General features: G+C 41.8%; 2 non-coding genes across 2 annotated transcripts; one reads left to right on the top strand and one right to left on the bottom strand.

The window, feature by feature from the left end:
• Positions 1-5,732: 5,732 nt before the first annotated feature.
• LOC149222837 (U2 spliceosomal RNA) lies at positions 5,733-5,929 on the top strand. The gene has a single exon (XR_016249835.1). It is a non-coding gene; the product is annotated as a U2 spliceosomal RNA (small nuclear RNA).
• Positions 5,930-9,492: 3,563 nt separating this feature from the next.
• Positions 9,493-9,652, bottom strand: LOC149222836 (U1 spliceosomal RNA). The gene has a single exon (XR_016249892.1). It is a non-coding gene; the product is annotated as a U1 spliceosomal RNA (small nuclear RNA).
• Between the last annotated feature and the right edge of the window lie 5,166 nt (positions 9,653-14,818).

Below are 14,818 nucleotides of genomic sequence, written 5' to 3'. Positions count from 1 at the left end.
ATCACACGGAGGTGTGATGAATTTGTAAATTTGGTTAAGTATGAAACTTGGTGTTTCCAAGTATACTTGTAAAGCATTGTAACTTTACAAAGTTGAATAATATATTATTCGGGCAGACTCATTGTTTAGGGAGCTGCCCCTCCCTTTATACTGTGCAATTGTGTTCTCTTGTATAATTGCTTATGTTAATGAATGTGTATGGGTGTTCATTGGTATAAAGGAAACATTAATAATTACTTGGTTGCGAAACACAAACTAAGTAGGATATATGGTTAGGCATAGTCCACGAACATAAGTATTGGTGAAAAGAAAGTGTTCGGTGGTGCCGCACCTCGCCAAGCGCGGTCGAAAGACTACCGAGGCTCCGGCGTCGTGACAGGTGGTATCAGAGCTAGTCTGAAGACTTGGAGGAGTCTTGCAGGAAGCTGGGTGAAGCAGGTGTGTAAACACTTGACAGTTGGTGTTTGAGCAGGGTTGCTCGTGACAGGTACTTGCAGGTGAAGGAAGCTGATTTCACATACAAGTGGGACAAGAGCTGGTTCATGTTTTGCAAGGAACTTGGAGAAGGCTGAAAGGCAAAGATGGTGGATGAACCTACGACAGGTGAATCTAGACATAATGCAGGTGAAGTCTTTCGGTACAAGGTGTTGGAACAGATGGGTCGATGGAGTTCTAACTGGGTTTCGATGAAGGTTGAGAACATGAAGATTCGGGAAGGCTGTTCGGAACTAAGGAAGGAACTTGAAGAACTCAAGAGCCAATGCGAAAGTACGATGGATGGTGAACTCAAGGAACTTGATGAGGAGATCCGACAAAGTGGTCTTGGTCTGCAAGAGCTCTTGGATGAAAGAGCCCGGTTAAGGAAGAAAAGTGCCATGATGGAAGCCGAAATCAAGCAAATTGAGGAAGAGATAAAGAAGAGTCTTCTTGGAAAGAAGATCGTTGTAATAGAGCAGGAAGAGCTCGACTACATTGACAGGCTGGGAACCCACTACCGAGACAATCCAGAGGATGTTTGGAAGCTTAGTTCTATGGAAGTAGTCAATGGATACTTGGTTGGTGCACTTGAGTAGAACGCGATGGAGGACAAGCTTAAAGGGAATCAAGCTAGACCAGGTCGAGTTGCTTAGAAGAGCCAAGCAAGGAAGTAAAGTACCTTAGGAGGAATGTCAAGTTGGAGCACAAGCCAATTGACACTTCTAAGGCCGAATTCTTGAAGAAGGTTGCTGATGTGAGACACGAGATAAAGCCGACAGAAGGAGGTGATGCCTTGACGCTGAGTTTTGTGCGGGTGACCGTGAAGGGCAAGAGATTTGCAGCTTTGGTGGATACGGGAGCTACTCATAGCTTCTTAAGCAGGAAAGCAGCAAAGTCTTTTGGAAAGAAAGCAAAGATGGAGAGGGAATGGAGTGTTTTCAAAGGAGTCAACTCTACCACGAAAGCTGTTGTTGGTGTGATGGAAAACACTCAGGTGAGAGTGGGATCGTGGTTTGGAAAGTTGGACTTGAGGATCGTGGACATGGATGATCATTCTATGGTGTTGAGGCAAGATTTCATGAGACTTGCACAAGCCATACCAATGGTGGACTGGGACATTCTCTTGATCACAGCTGAAGGAAGAACCATGTTGGTTCCGATGAATAGGAGTTGCTTGGGGTATAGACCAAGGACGAATTCTATGACTTTGTATCCCAAAGATCCGAATGTGAAGCATGAGGATGTGGAGCAAAGAGGAATTGGGAGTATGACTCAAACAACGAAGGAAGGGAAGTTGATTGACTTCGTTTTAAGAGCGAGGAAGAATGAAGTAAGTGAGAGGGAAACCTCACGAATCTTGGAGCACTTGACAGAGACATCTTCTACTGATGATCTTCATAATGGAGTTGCAAAAGAAGGGAGTCTGAGTACTACTTCAGAAATAGTGGTTGGAGAAGATTATGAAGGTAGAGATCCGGCTAGCTTAGTGGATTTTTGCAAGTATGCTATGGGCATATATGACTTTCAGTTGACGAAAGCCAAGCTTGGGGAGCTTGGGTGTACATGTGAGGAGATTGAGGCTGTGCACAGATACTTGAGGACACAACATCAATCTGATACATGGGTGGATGAGAGTCAGGGAGGAAACTTCCTGGCCCTCCTTTCTCTATAGACAACCTTGGAGAAGGGTTGGTGTAGGGACCTTGTTTGGGAGGGGCTACACCAACTTAGCAAGGGGCCTTGGGAGGAGGCTTCTTTATGATAGATTGCAGACTTGGATGCAGATGGCCAGATGTTGGGATGGAGTCTACATGGGTTGGACATCATGGACAACTAGAGTCATGGACATCAGGTTGGAGACATGGAGCATGACAGTTATGCAGGGACATTATGTAGAAGCATGTGTAGAGGTGTCATTCATGGACATTCTATGGGGAATGCCGAAGCAAAGGATGTTGTGCAGATGCTGTTGTGACATGGAGATGTATGAGCTGGTGGAGAGGTTGTACACTCTTGTGCAACAAGGCCATGGCTTGAACATGTTGCAGATGGGATGGAGTTTCCATGGACCTGAGCATGGGAACTGGATAGATTCTTGATGAGTCCGAGATGTAGCAGAAGTTAGGGAAACGCTGATGGGGACATAAGGATGTGCATTCTTATGATTTGAGCGTGACAGTTGGACTGATCACCCGACCAGTTCGAGTCATGAGGGGTACCAGTGTGCAGAAAGATGTGACTATCAGGACGAGGCAATGTTGGCACATGATGGAAGTGTGTTGGCATCTGATGAAAGACTACAGGATGAGGACGAGACATGATGGAGATGGTGGTTCTACATATGTGCAGGGATGTTTGCAGTATGTGGAGGAGTTGATATCATGGATAAGACTGTTCAGATATGGAAATCTTGATCTTGGTGGATGGCTACCAGGATGGTATGTTGTCGAGGACGACAACGACTTCAGGTGGAGGAGGATGTAAGGACCTGCAGTCCTTGGCACGCCCACCGGCACGGAGAGAGGCTCGATTGGTGAGCAAACGAGTTGGGGAACATAAGCGAACGCAAGTTCAGGCTTAAAGTGCGCGAAGGTATATTATAACACGCATGAAAGAAGGTTGAACGGACATATTTATACGATGGATGAGCATGGGCAATCCATCTATGAAGTCGACAGTTGGAAGTCATGGTTGAGGGCCTTGGTCGACGGGCGACCAAGCCACAAGCATGAACAGAAACGTTGGTTGATGAATTGAACGGGTCGGCCAAGGGAATGGCATAACCGTTGGATAGCGTACATATTGTATGCGAGTTGGGCTCATTTGGCAAGCGAACAAACTCGCTCATCCAACAAGGAGAAGTGCGTAGACAAAGAGTAGCCGCAGCAATAAAGGGAAGACGCAGAACAGTGATGCGCCCAACCTTGGGTGAGGCTACACGAAGAGGAACGCATTGTCTTGGTTTTGGGTGAGGGCGTGGGTAGAGGAGCGCCCGCCGGTCGGAGTAGGGCGTGCACGGGTGTGGGTGCCCGGTTGTATAAAGGAGCGCCCAACGGTTGAACAAAGGCATGGGCGCCGGTTTGTGCGAGGACTTGGCATGGGTTCTTGGGGAGTTCGGGTGAGCGGTCGCCCGTCGTGTGAAGACAGACGCAAACGTGGAGAAGGGGACTTGGGTGAGGTCACCCATCGTGCGGAGGTAAACGAAGGGTGTCTTAGTGACTTTGTGGAGTCACCCGCTCGTCGTGCACGAAGAAACAAGATTCGGTTGTGAAGTGCGGAAGGCAGCTCGTGTGAGGGCGCGCCCGCTTGACTTGGGCAAGGAAATCTTGGTTATCACATGGAGATGTGATGAAGTTGTAAATTTGGCTAAGTATGAAACTTGGTGTTTCCAAGTATACTTGTAAAGCATTGTAACTTTGTAAAGTTGAATAATATATTATTCAGGCAGACTCATTGTTTAGGGAGTTGCCCCTCCCTTTATACTGTGCAATTGTGTTCTCTTGTATAATTGATGATGTTAATGAATGTGTATGGGTGTTCATTGGTATAAAGGAAACATTAATAATTACTTGGTTGCGAAACACAAACTAAGTAGGACATATGGTTAGGCGTAGTCCATGAACATAAGTATTGGTGAAAAGAAAGTGTTCGGTGGTGCCGCACCTCGCCAAGCGCGGTTGAAAGACTATCGAGGCTCCGGCGTCGTGACAAGGAGGGTCCTATTGGGGGACAACGATCTACATCGCATTCTTGGTGTTCTCGTAGGGGAGCGTCGCAGTCTCCGACTTCTCGAGATCCACAATAGAGATGCGGTTGCCCATGGGCGTCGGACGCTATTTCATAGGATCGCATTTTTGCCCCTGTTTGGGGCATGGAGTAGGTTCTTAACCTGCAATTCATGCCTCTCTCTCTCTCTCTCTCTCACAGGTAAACCAATCACAATGGGATTTTGTAGGGCTCTCTGAACCGAAAGCTTGCTTCATTAGGGTTTTGTAAAAATGGTTAGCAACACATTTTTGAAACAACGCAGATGTGAAAATTACTCACGAGCAGAGTTTTGAAAGTGTTGTACATTGTACACGAACTTAAACTTTGACTAGGCTTCTGTGCGAGAGAGCTTAAAATTTGACGAGTGTTTTGTGTGAGTGAAGCACCGAATAGATTAAGTGTTATAATCCAAGAACTGACTTAATAAGTGTATAGCTTTAATTCTTCTGCTAGTTTAGTTTATGTGAGTATTAGTTTAGTTTGTAACGTTGAAATATATATATATATATATATATATATATATATATATATATTCATCGCAGCGAAATTAGACCTTGATATACCTTTCGTGAATAGCCAAAATCAAATCATGATATACTCTCCACAAGTAGTTAATATAAATGTCTCAGTGGATTAATCTTTCAAAACCATTAATAAATTTGTTTTATGTTAACTTGGTAGTAAACTCATTATGCTTTCTCAAAGACAACTAAACACGCTATATTGTATCATAATCAACAATTACAACATGATCAATACGTTAACGCGGTGGGTGATTAAATATGGAAAGGCCAACATAACAATAGGTTGTTGATCAAATTTGACTAAGTTAAGACACATCCCGGTGAATTTGACTTCAAGGAATGGGTAAGCAATGATCTCCATTGATTATGTCCAATGGCATTAAACATCACATTGAAGGATTTTTAGATAGTGTAATTTTTTCCTTTATATTAATATATAAATTATTATTATGTTAGGATAACATCCACCACAAGTTTAAGATAACATGGAAAGGGAAAAAATAAAAATAAAAATCTTTAGTGATTCTTTCCCATATAATTAATTATTTTGATATTATATATGAAGTTTCATATTTTTAATTGTAGATAATATTATGATATTTAGTTAATTTTATTTATATATAAAAAGCAATAAAGTTCATATTTGTACTTTCTAGATAATTTTAATTATAACATCCATCTGAATTCCGCGGTAAGCTCGCAAACCTCTTTTAGGGTGCCAATCTGGCAAACCTCTTCTAAGGTGAAAAGAGATTTGATCCCTCCAATCGAAATGTAAAATAGATCTAGGGAGATGAAAATGGTGAGAATATAGAAAATATAAGTTTGATATTAAAGAGCATGTCTATTTAAATGGTAAGGGGTATCCGAAGAAATAGAAATGAGTTATCCCACATGCATGGATGAGTGGGATAGAGAAGAAGGGGAGCAATAGAAAAAGAACCGAAAGAGAAGAGGAAAAGCATACCTTTCTCGGCCTTTTGGCTAAGATCAAGTGTAGTATCTGTTCTTATCAGTTTAATATCTGATACGTGGTTCATAGAACCACATGATATTAAATGTATTTTTCTAGGGGGAGGGCCCACTTACAATAGCTTGCTATTGGGGCTCTCGGGCGTCGCTTGTGCGTTGCACTACAGCACCAGCCTGGCGCACCCCACCAAGATAAGACCAAATAAACAAATTATTGTTGAATGTTAATGTAATGGTTTGTTAGGATTGAACAAGTTGTATTTACCGTGAATGAAATGAAATTTTGTCTTCGGTTGATTAGCCGCGCATAGACTGATCAGATATCGTGTTGTTTACCGCGCCCAAGTCCAGCAGGTATTATTATGGTGTATAACTGTCGCTCATTTTGGGTATTTTCCAGTTCTTCCCCGTTTGCAGCTTTTCGAACTTCGCTGTCACGCTCTGATGTCAACCCAGCAACAGTCTGTAGAGCCTTTGACTGTCAGCTATCTATCTCAATTCCATAGTGCTCAAGCGTTTGGTCCAGCTATCTATATCAATTCCATAGTGCTCCAGCTATCTCAATTCCATAGTGCTCAATCGCATGGTCCAGCTATCTCAATTCCATAGTGCTCAATTCCATGGTGCTCAATCGCATGGTCCAGCTATTTCAATTCCATAGTGCTCAGTCGTTGTCCTAAATCCAATATGATCTGATCGATCTACAGACTCAATTCTTGAACTGTTGTTCTTTGAAGAACGCAGTAAAAAAGTTTTATCAACTCCCTAAGCTTTTAACGCACTTTCTCAATGTTGTGGCCTGCATGGAAGCGTTTTCCGATCTGAATTTATATATATATGTATATCAGCAGCGATTTCAACTATGGCTTGCCTAATTTGCAAAAGGGATGTCGTGTATATTCCAATGTCACTAACAACATGAGCACTCCTAGCCACAGTTGTGGGAGCTACACCTCCTTGGGCTTGTCATTTGACGACACCCAATCTTGATCTTGATCGGTTTGTTAGGTCTCCTTCCTTCAGTTACCGAGCTCATGTGAACTGACTCGACGTGTGTCGAGCTGGAAAACAAACACCTTCATGTTTGGCGAATTGAAAAGTAATTAGACAGGATTAAACATCCTCCCCACAGTGTCATCCGAAAATTTCTCTCAAAAGTAATTGACTTGATATGCGTTCGTTGCTACCGAGCTCGAAACATGCCATCACCTTTGGTGAATTGAAAATAAATTTAGGGGATGGGATAGGAATATAAAACTCCAAATTCTTGTATTTCTATTTTTCAAGGTCCCCTCATTCAGCGTGCAGCCTCCATTTGCAAGACCGACGGCCTGGCCTATCGGTTGAGAAACCTCTGGGCCTGGAAGAAGGCAAGCCTCTTGGAAACGAAGGGTCTCTTTTCGAATTCTCGCGATGATTGATGCCAACTTGCTATTTGTTATTCTTTTCTAGGTCCCCTCATTAGGCATTGTGCCTCCATTTGCAACACTGTTGGCTTGTCCGTTGAGAGGAGTGATGCCAACTTGTTGTTTAGTACATTTTCCAATATCCCCTCATTCAGTGTGGCGCCTCCATTTGCAACACTGGCGGCTTGTCGGTCGAGAGCCCTCGGGGCCCTGGAACGAGGTTATTGAGAGCCCTCGGGGCCGGAAGAAGGTAACCTCTTGGAAACGAAGGGTCTCTTTTCGAATTCTAGCGATGAGCGATGCTAACTTGCTTTTAAGAGGGAGCATTTTTAGGGTCCAAAATGTTGATAATTATGCTTGAATCGCCAATGACGATCAACGTCCTCACTCTATCTGTGTACAACGATAACAATCCATGAAGTAGAGCACACGCCTCTGCCAGGTTGTTTTTTGTTGTCCCTGGGCCCCACTCATAAGTCAATTTCCCCCTCCCCGCCGAGAACAAGAACAGAGAAATATAGGAACTTGAGAATGTAGGGATAGTAGCATGGAGGAACGACTCCAAGAGGCTATGATCACAAGGAGCCTTCCACGGCGAATGGTAACAACAACGGAAACCCTCTTGAATGCTACAATTAAACTCAACCTCACTTGTAACATGACAGCGGCAACCTCACTTGTAACATGACAGCGGCAGGGGACATGGCGACCAAGGATTTAACCTCCAATGCCGTTGGGGGAAGAGGTCAAGTGTTTTCAACTCCCAGAGCCTAGACCATAGAGTGCCATATAACCATAGTGATGAAATTGGCCCGCGCGCCCTAGGTCATGGGTTTAGGGAGGGGTAAATTCAGATCTCCCCCATACAAACTAGTGAAGCTAGGCGGGATTGAAAACCTCTGGTGCATGATAAAAAAAGGAAAAGACATGTTTAATTGAACAACATATTCAAATAGAGATAAGTGAAACGCCTGATACGATAAAAGGATAGTTTTATTAATGCCCCACAAATGACCCAAAGCTAGGCCAATGGGGGTGTGGAAACCCGGAAAGGTCCTCTCATTCAAGTCATCCACTAAATTATTCAAGTCATCCACTAAATTATAGTTGCTTACCGCGCAAGAAAAAAAATCCTGCAAGGATCTCCAAGATTTGACCCTTTCCCCAATCTTGGAAAGCTGTTAATGGTAAAGTAAATCTCCAAAATTTGACCCTTTCCTCAATCTTGGAAAGCTCTTAATGGTAAAGTAAATCTCCAAAATTTGACCCTTTCCCCAATCTCGGAAAGCTCTTTCCAAGGAGTTGAGAGAGAATTTCAATAAAGTTTCTTTTCAACACGTTTGTAGAGTCAGGAGGAAGAAGCAGAGTCCCAACTCTCGCTCACTGTCAGATGCTTATATGACTATCGGATGCTTAAATGATTAACACCCAATGAGGAGGCTAGCCCCAGCAACTGCAGGACAGACGCTGATAAATCTATCAATGGTGTGTGTGGACAGTCAATCTATCAATGGCGTGTGTGGTGTGGGGTTTATTATATATGTTGGAACACCAATATCAACCTGTGAAAGGGATGGCGTCTGCTGCAAACAAACAGTAACAAGAAGATTAGCACCAATATCAATCTGTGAAAGGAATAGCATCTGAACAACAAACAAAACAGTAACAAAAAGATTAGCTCCAATATCAATCTGTGAAAGGGAATGGCAGCTGCAAACAAACAGTAACAAGAAGATTAGCCCCACCAATATCAATCTGTGAAAGGGAATGGCAGCTGCAAACAAACAGTAACAAGAAGATTAGCACCACCAATATCAATCTGTGAAAGGGAATGGCAGCTGCAAACAAAAAGTAACAAGAAGACTAGCACCAATATCAATCTGTGAAAGGGAATGGCACATCTGCAAACAAACAGGAACACAAGAAGATTAGCACCCAATACCAATCTGTGAAAGGAACGGCATCTCAACAGCAAACAGTAACAAGAAGATTTAGCACGAAATCGCGTAGCATCCCTCTCCTCTCGCCTCGCAGTAGCAGAGCACTCCGCTCGCTTCTCAACTATGTATGTAGTCATGGAGTAAGACCTCCGATAATTTATTCAACTGGATTTACAAATAGTTTGATTTAAGGCACCTGCTGCCGCTAATTAATTTAACTGGACTTACAGACTGTTAGATTTAAAGAAGCTCCGGTAGTTTGCAGTTAATTTAATTTGATTTTAAATTTTGTGTGGAGGCCGCGCGAACGCGAGCCTCCGCTGCCACAAATTATGACGTGCACTCTCTTAGATTTAAAGAAGCTCCGGTAGTTTGCAGTTAATTTAATTTGATTTTAAATTTTGTGTGGAGGCCGCGCGAACGCGAGCCTCCGCTGCCACAAATTATGACGTGCACTCTCCTCGATGGGAGATGCTAGGTAAACCCCCCTCCCAAGTGCGATGGAAGTGGTATTCCTAGGCCATCGACCTTCTTGATCATCGATTGACCCCGCCCAGGTAAGTATGTTTTGAACATTTCCATCTTACCCCTCTATACCCCCTCTTTTCCTTCCGTGCATCCCCACTTTGAATGTGGGATATATATATCCACCACACAATAATGTCTTAATCCATAATTAAAAAATACACACTCAGTTGCTTAATTTCATCCTTATTAATATTCACACTCAATTGCTTAATTTCATCCTTATCACTATTGGTGGTGTTGAATGAAGAATTTCATCCTTATTCTTATTACTCTTCTTGATAATTTCATCTTTATATTTTTCTTCACGCTCAATTTGTTAATTTCATCTTTATATTATTCTTCTCGTTGATCATATTCACGCCCAATTTGTTAATTCCATCCTTACATCATTCTTGTTGTTGTTGATGATATTCACTCACAATTTGTTAATTCCATCCTGATATCATTCTTGTTGCCATTGATCATATTCACTCACAATTCGTTAACGCTTCTATTATTCTTCTTCTTGATCATATTCACGCCCAATTGGTTAATTCCATCCTTATATCATTCTTGTTGTTGATGATGATATTCACTCACAATTCCTTAATTTCATCCTTACATTATTCTTGCTGTTGATATTCACCCTCAATTTGTTAATTCCATCCTTATTATTCTTTTTGTTGTTCATCTCCATTAGTGAAAGTGGGTAGGTAACATGGTGCACTCTCAATTCGTTAATTTCATCCCTGTTAATATCGTCGTTGTTGATACCCGTTAGTGAAAGTGGGTAGGTAACATGGCCTTCATTGAGGTTCAAACCTTGCCCAATGCTTGTTCTTACCATTGTGGACATGCGTCCATGTACGGAATAATTGTTGCGGCTACGTGTAAGATATTGTCGGTAACTTTGGAATGATGTTGTCGAGTAGGCCTTTTCGGCTTTAAAAACAAGTGCCTTTTGTATGGAACGATGTTGTCGAGTGGGCCTTTTCAGCTTTAAAGGAAGCCATGTGCAATGCACCCACTTTACTAGTGCCCAATTGCGCTTGGAATGTGGTGCATCAGGCAGGGGTGTGGGCGCTATGTTGATGCAATTGACAAAAACGTGGGCAAGTCCACCTATGAGAAAAGAGATGATGGCCATCTTTCGCGTAGTCGAGACTTGACACCCATATCTTATATGGAGTTGCTTCCAAATCGAGATCATCGTCATAGTTTGAAGTATTTTCTCGACGATAGGTTACCATCCTTGGAGAAACACAGATGGGTCACTAAGATGCATCGGCGTGATTATGAGATCATATACAACAAAGGCAACGAGGCATCTGCTTTATTGCAGAAATATGAGGAGAAAGGATCTCTCTTTGCCTTATCCTTACAGTACTTGATTGCCTCGTCAACGCTTGTCAAGAATGGCTCGATATTGACATGGAGGTTCAATTCATCCAAGTGCTTCAGGAGAATCCAAATTCCCCTGAGGGCTACACGCGGCAACACGATACCTTGAAGCATAAAGCGTGCATTCTTTTGATTTCAAAATTGTGCTTTAAAACAATGCCCGTCTTAGAGGAGTTGTGTTCATCTCCCACCACGGGCACTTTGGCTTTCAGCGTACCTACAAATCGACTACGCGCTCTTCCTTGCGGGAAGGCTTGAAAACACACATCTAGGATTTTGTACCTACATGTGGTGCTTGTAAAGGAACAAGGGTGAGATGGTGAAGAAGTGCCGCCACCACTAGCAATATCAACCACCATCAGGACCGACATTTCCATGGAATTCACAGTGGACCTTATGAAAACAGACAACCAATATGTCACCATGGTGTTCTTCGACCACGTTTGCAAATGTGCTCCCTTTTGTACCCTATCAGACCCATTTACACCTTCTGTGGTTACTCATGTTTCCGTGGACCCAATGTTTAAGTTGCATGCCATCACACTTTCCATTGCATTGAATCGAGATCCCGCACTCACCAACAATTTCAAGCAGCATTCGTTTAAACTTTAGGGTACTCAATTGAAAGTGAGCACTGGTCGTCATCCCCAAATTGATAGCCAGATAGAGGTGGTCAATGAGTGCGTGGAAATTATTTGAGATGCTTTGCCTCGAAAGGGCAACACCAATGAGAATGATGGCCACCCCTTACAGAATTGTGGCGTAATACATCTCATCACGGTGCTACCTAAATGACGCCATGTGTTGCTGCCTATGGCCAAAAACTCCTAGCAGTGGCTTCCTATTTACCAGGCACACCCTACCTACAAAAATTTGACTTCACGCTTCACACCAAAGAAGCCATTCTTCGCCCGCTACGGGACAATTTGGTTTTAGCCCAAAATGGAATGAAGTGGCGAGATGACTAACATCGCTCGAAGAATGCGAATGGGTGTTTCTATTTGGACGAGGCAATTAGCTCTGATGTCTTTAACAATATAAGTTCCAAGTCTAGTGATTTCCAATTTTCTCATCTTGCCCTTAGTTTTACTGCCATATATTGGTACAAGGTCTCCATTCTTGAATTGCTCATTTCTTATATTTGATGATGGCGAGATTTCGGTGCGTCTTTTGTTTTTATAGGCATTGTAATGCATGTTGTGAAGTCGTAATGTCTATTGGTCTATCTTCCATAGGCGCCATCATGTCAAGTTTAAGCACACATGTATTTTTTTTTGTTGGAGGCATCGAGTGCCACTGCTTTTTGTCCTTGCGTAATTTGAAATGGGATATGGTATGTTTGTTCTTGTGGGTTTCCCCATATGCTCTTAAGAATCTCAAGTCTTTGTCATCCTATTTATCCCTGATGATGTTTCAAATTTTGGTCGGCCTCTTCATCGAAATCTCGTTGGAAGACGCTGCTACTCCTTTGGCCTAAGGGTGACAAAGAGAGCTCTTTATATGTTGAATGATGAATTCTTGCATTAATATCTTAATGGTATTATTTAAAAGTGGGTCCCTTTGTTAGGCACCTGTACTACTAGTGTAACCCCCTATTGTTATTTGTACAACCCCGTCATTATATTGATGTACCCATGCAGTCCCCATATTGTTACTAATGTGCCCCATAGAAGCCCACTATTGTTATTGTTGTGCCCTTACATTATTATTGTTATGTCGGCTCCGATTATATTATGACCCCTTAGACTCCTATATATAGAAAGGAGGTCTTGTCATTTGTATCATCCAAGAATTGTTCATTTGTGTGATGTAAAGGGTGACGTAAGCGGTACTGGAGTGATGTCAGTGGGGTGGAGTGACGTCAGTGGAATCAGATTGACATCAGCGGGTGGAGGGCGGTAAGCGGTTTGATCGCCCTGCTTTTGGGGCTAAGTGGTTTTGAGCGTAGGGCAAGCGAGCACGTTGGATGGGCGACGTGTGGCAGAGGTACGGTGGAAAACCACCGGGCGATCGCGAGTTAACGCGTGGTCAAAAGGGGGGTCACGATATGTATGTTAACCGTTGGATGAACGAGTGGGGATCGGATGGTGGACGGGCGTTGGAGATGGGGGGGAGTTAATTTGCGGGCCCGAAACAAAATAAATAATGTTTAATCGTATCGGGGTGATGTGATTGGTTTGCGGGGTAGTTATTAATTAACCCGGATGGTTAATTAATCCCACATGGCGCGGCGGGAAAGGTTTTTTAATAAACTTCAAATAAATTTATCAATCCCTATTAAAACGGTGTTTATGGTCGTATTTCACCCGGGGGCGGGATATGTAATACTTGAAGTTTTATATGTAGTTAAATAATACATGAAGGGTTGAGGTTTATATGGGATTTATATAATACGTGTTAAAAATTAATATGATTTATGAAATGAAAGCGCCAAGTTTAAAAACAGTTGTCCTTTGTGGTTAAACTTAGGCTTTGAAGGGGAAAAAGGGGGTTTTTATATGAAAAATGCTCATTTTTCCTAAGAAAAATAGGGTTTTTATTTAGGCAAATTTTATGAAATGGACTGAATGATTTATGAGTGATATTAAGCACAGATCTTAATACTTTTGAGGGAGTTACTGAATGATTAGGAAAAAGTGTGAAGGGGAGTTAGTTATGTAACCTTGCTTCGCTTGAGCTGCACCAAGTATAATGTCTGCCTTGCACTTGTGATAGAGATAAAGATTAACACATTTAGAGACATAATTTATCACAAGTATCATTCTGCAACACCATCTACCTACCCTGCCTACTTTGGCCTACCATTTTTTCTTCTTTATTTGGGTGCAATTAGACTGGCAAACCCTTATCAACTTTCTTTTTTTTCATGGTAAGCCTACATAAGTTTGCACTTATTACATCCAAGGGCTCAGATTTAACTGTTGAGTTCTTTTTTATTTACTATACCTGTCTACTTATCTGCCAAGATTAAACAGTTTGGTCAGATTTTATTCTCTATCTCTAAAACAGGAAATTCAAATATGAACTAGCCAAGATTAAGCTGTTTGGCCATTCATCAATTGTGGCATAAATTAACAAGCTGCACACAATGCTTATTACAGAAAATAAAAAGTAGTGGCATTTTGGACTTGCACACTTTCCTGGTCTATTTTTGTTTGGGGTTCATTTCTTTCACTTTTTTGACCATTTTATTCCTTTTTTTACCCTTTGATTTTTCTTTTAGGGCATACCCTCTTTACATTTTTTACATTTTTTTTATTTTTTTTCATTTTTTGATAATATGGAAAACCTTTGCAACAAGGAAATGGATTAACATATTACAGAGCTCATCAAGTCAATCATGAAATATGACACCTATTGGTATAAAAGTATAACAGAATATATAAGTGATTGCTTTTAAGAGAACATGCGTATATACGCGCTTACTATGCATAATACCCGCTTACAGTTCTCAAATTACAAAATCATTTAATTGAATCGCTATAACACTAAACCACCCACTAAATCAAATACCGAACCATTCACAAATCATTGAACCATACCCAGTCACACTTTTGTAGCAATATCACTGATCAACATTTCAATCCACAACTAAATTAACCCAGAGACCACTGCCAAATATAGATCAAGACATCATTGATAGATATAAAAAATAGAACATACATCATCAACTGTAAGAAGCAATGAAAACCATTACTAGATCTAAATCAGAATATATACGCGACAATTATTAGGCGGAGCAATGTATATACACGCTTAACATGTGTAACACTCGTGTACAGATCTCAACATATTTAAAAACATATCTCAGAATATGTAAGCG

Source organism: Pinus tabuliformis, chromosome Q (genome assembly GCF_031772625.1).
Source record: "Pinus tabuliformis cultivar Carrire ecotype Pingquan chromosome Q, CPIR1, whole genome shotgun sequence".
In the NCBI taxonomy this organism is placed as follows: Eukaryota; Viridiplantae; Streptophyta; class Pinopsida; order Pinales; family Pinaceae; genus Pinus; species Pinus tabuliformis.
This window is presented reverse-complemented; position numbering and strand designations above follow the sequence as displayed.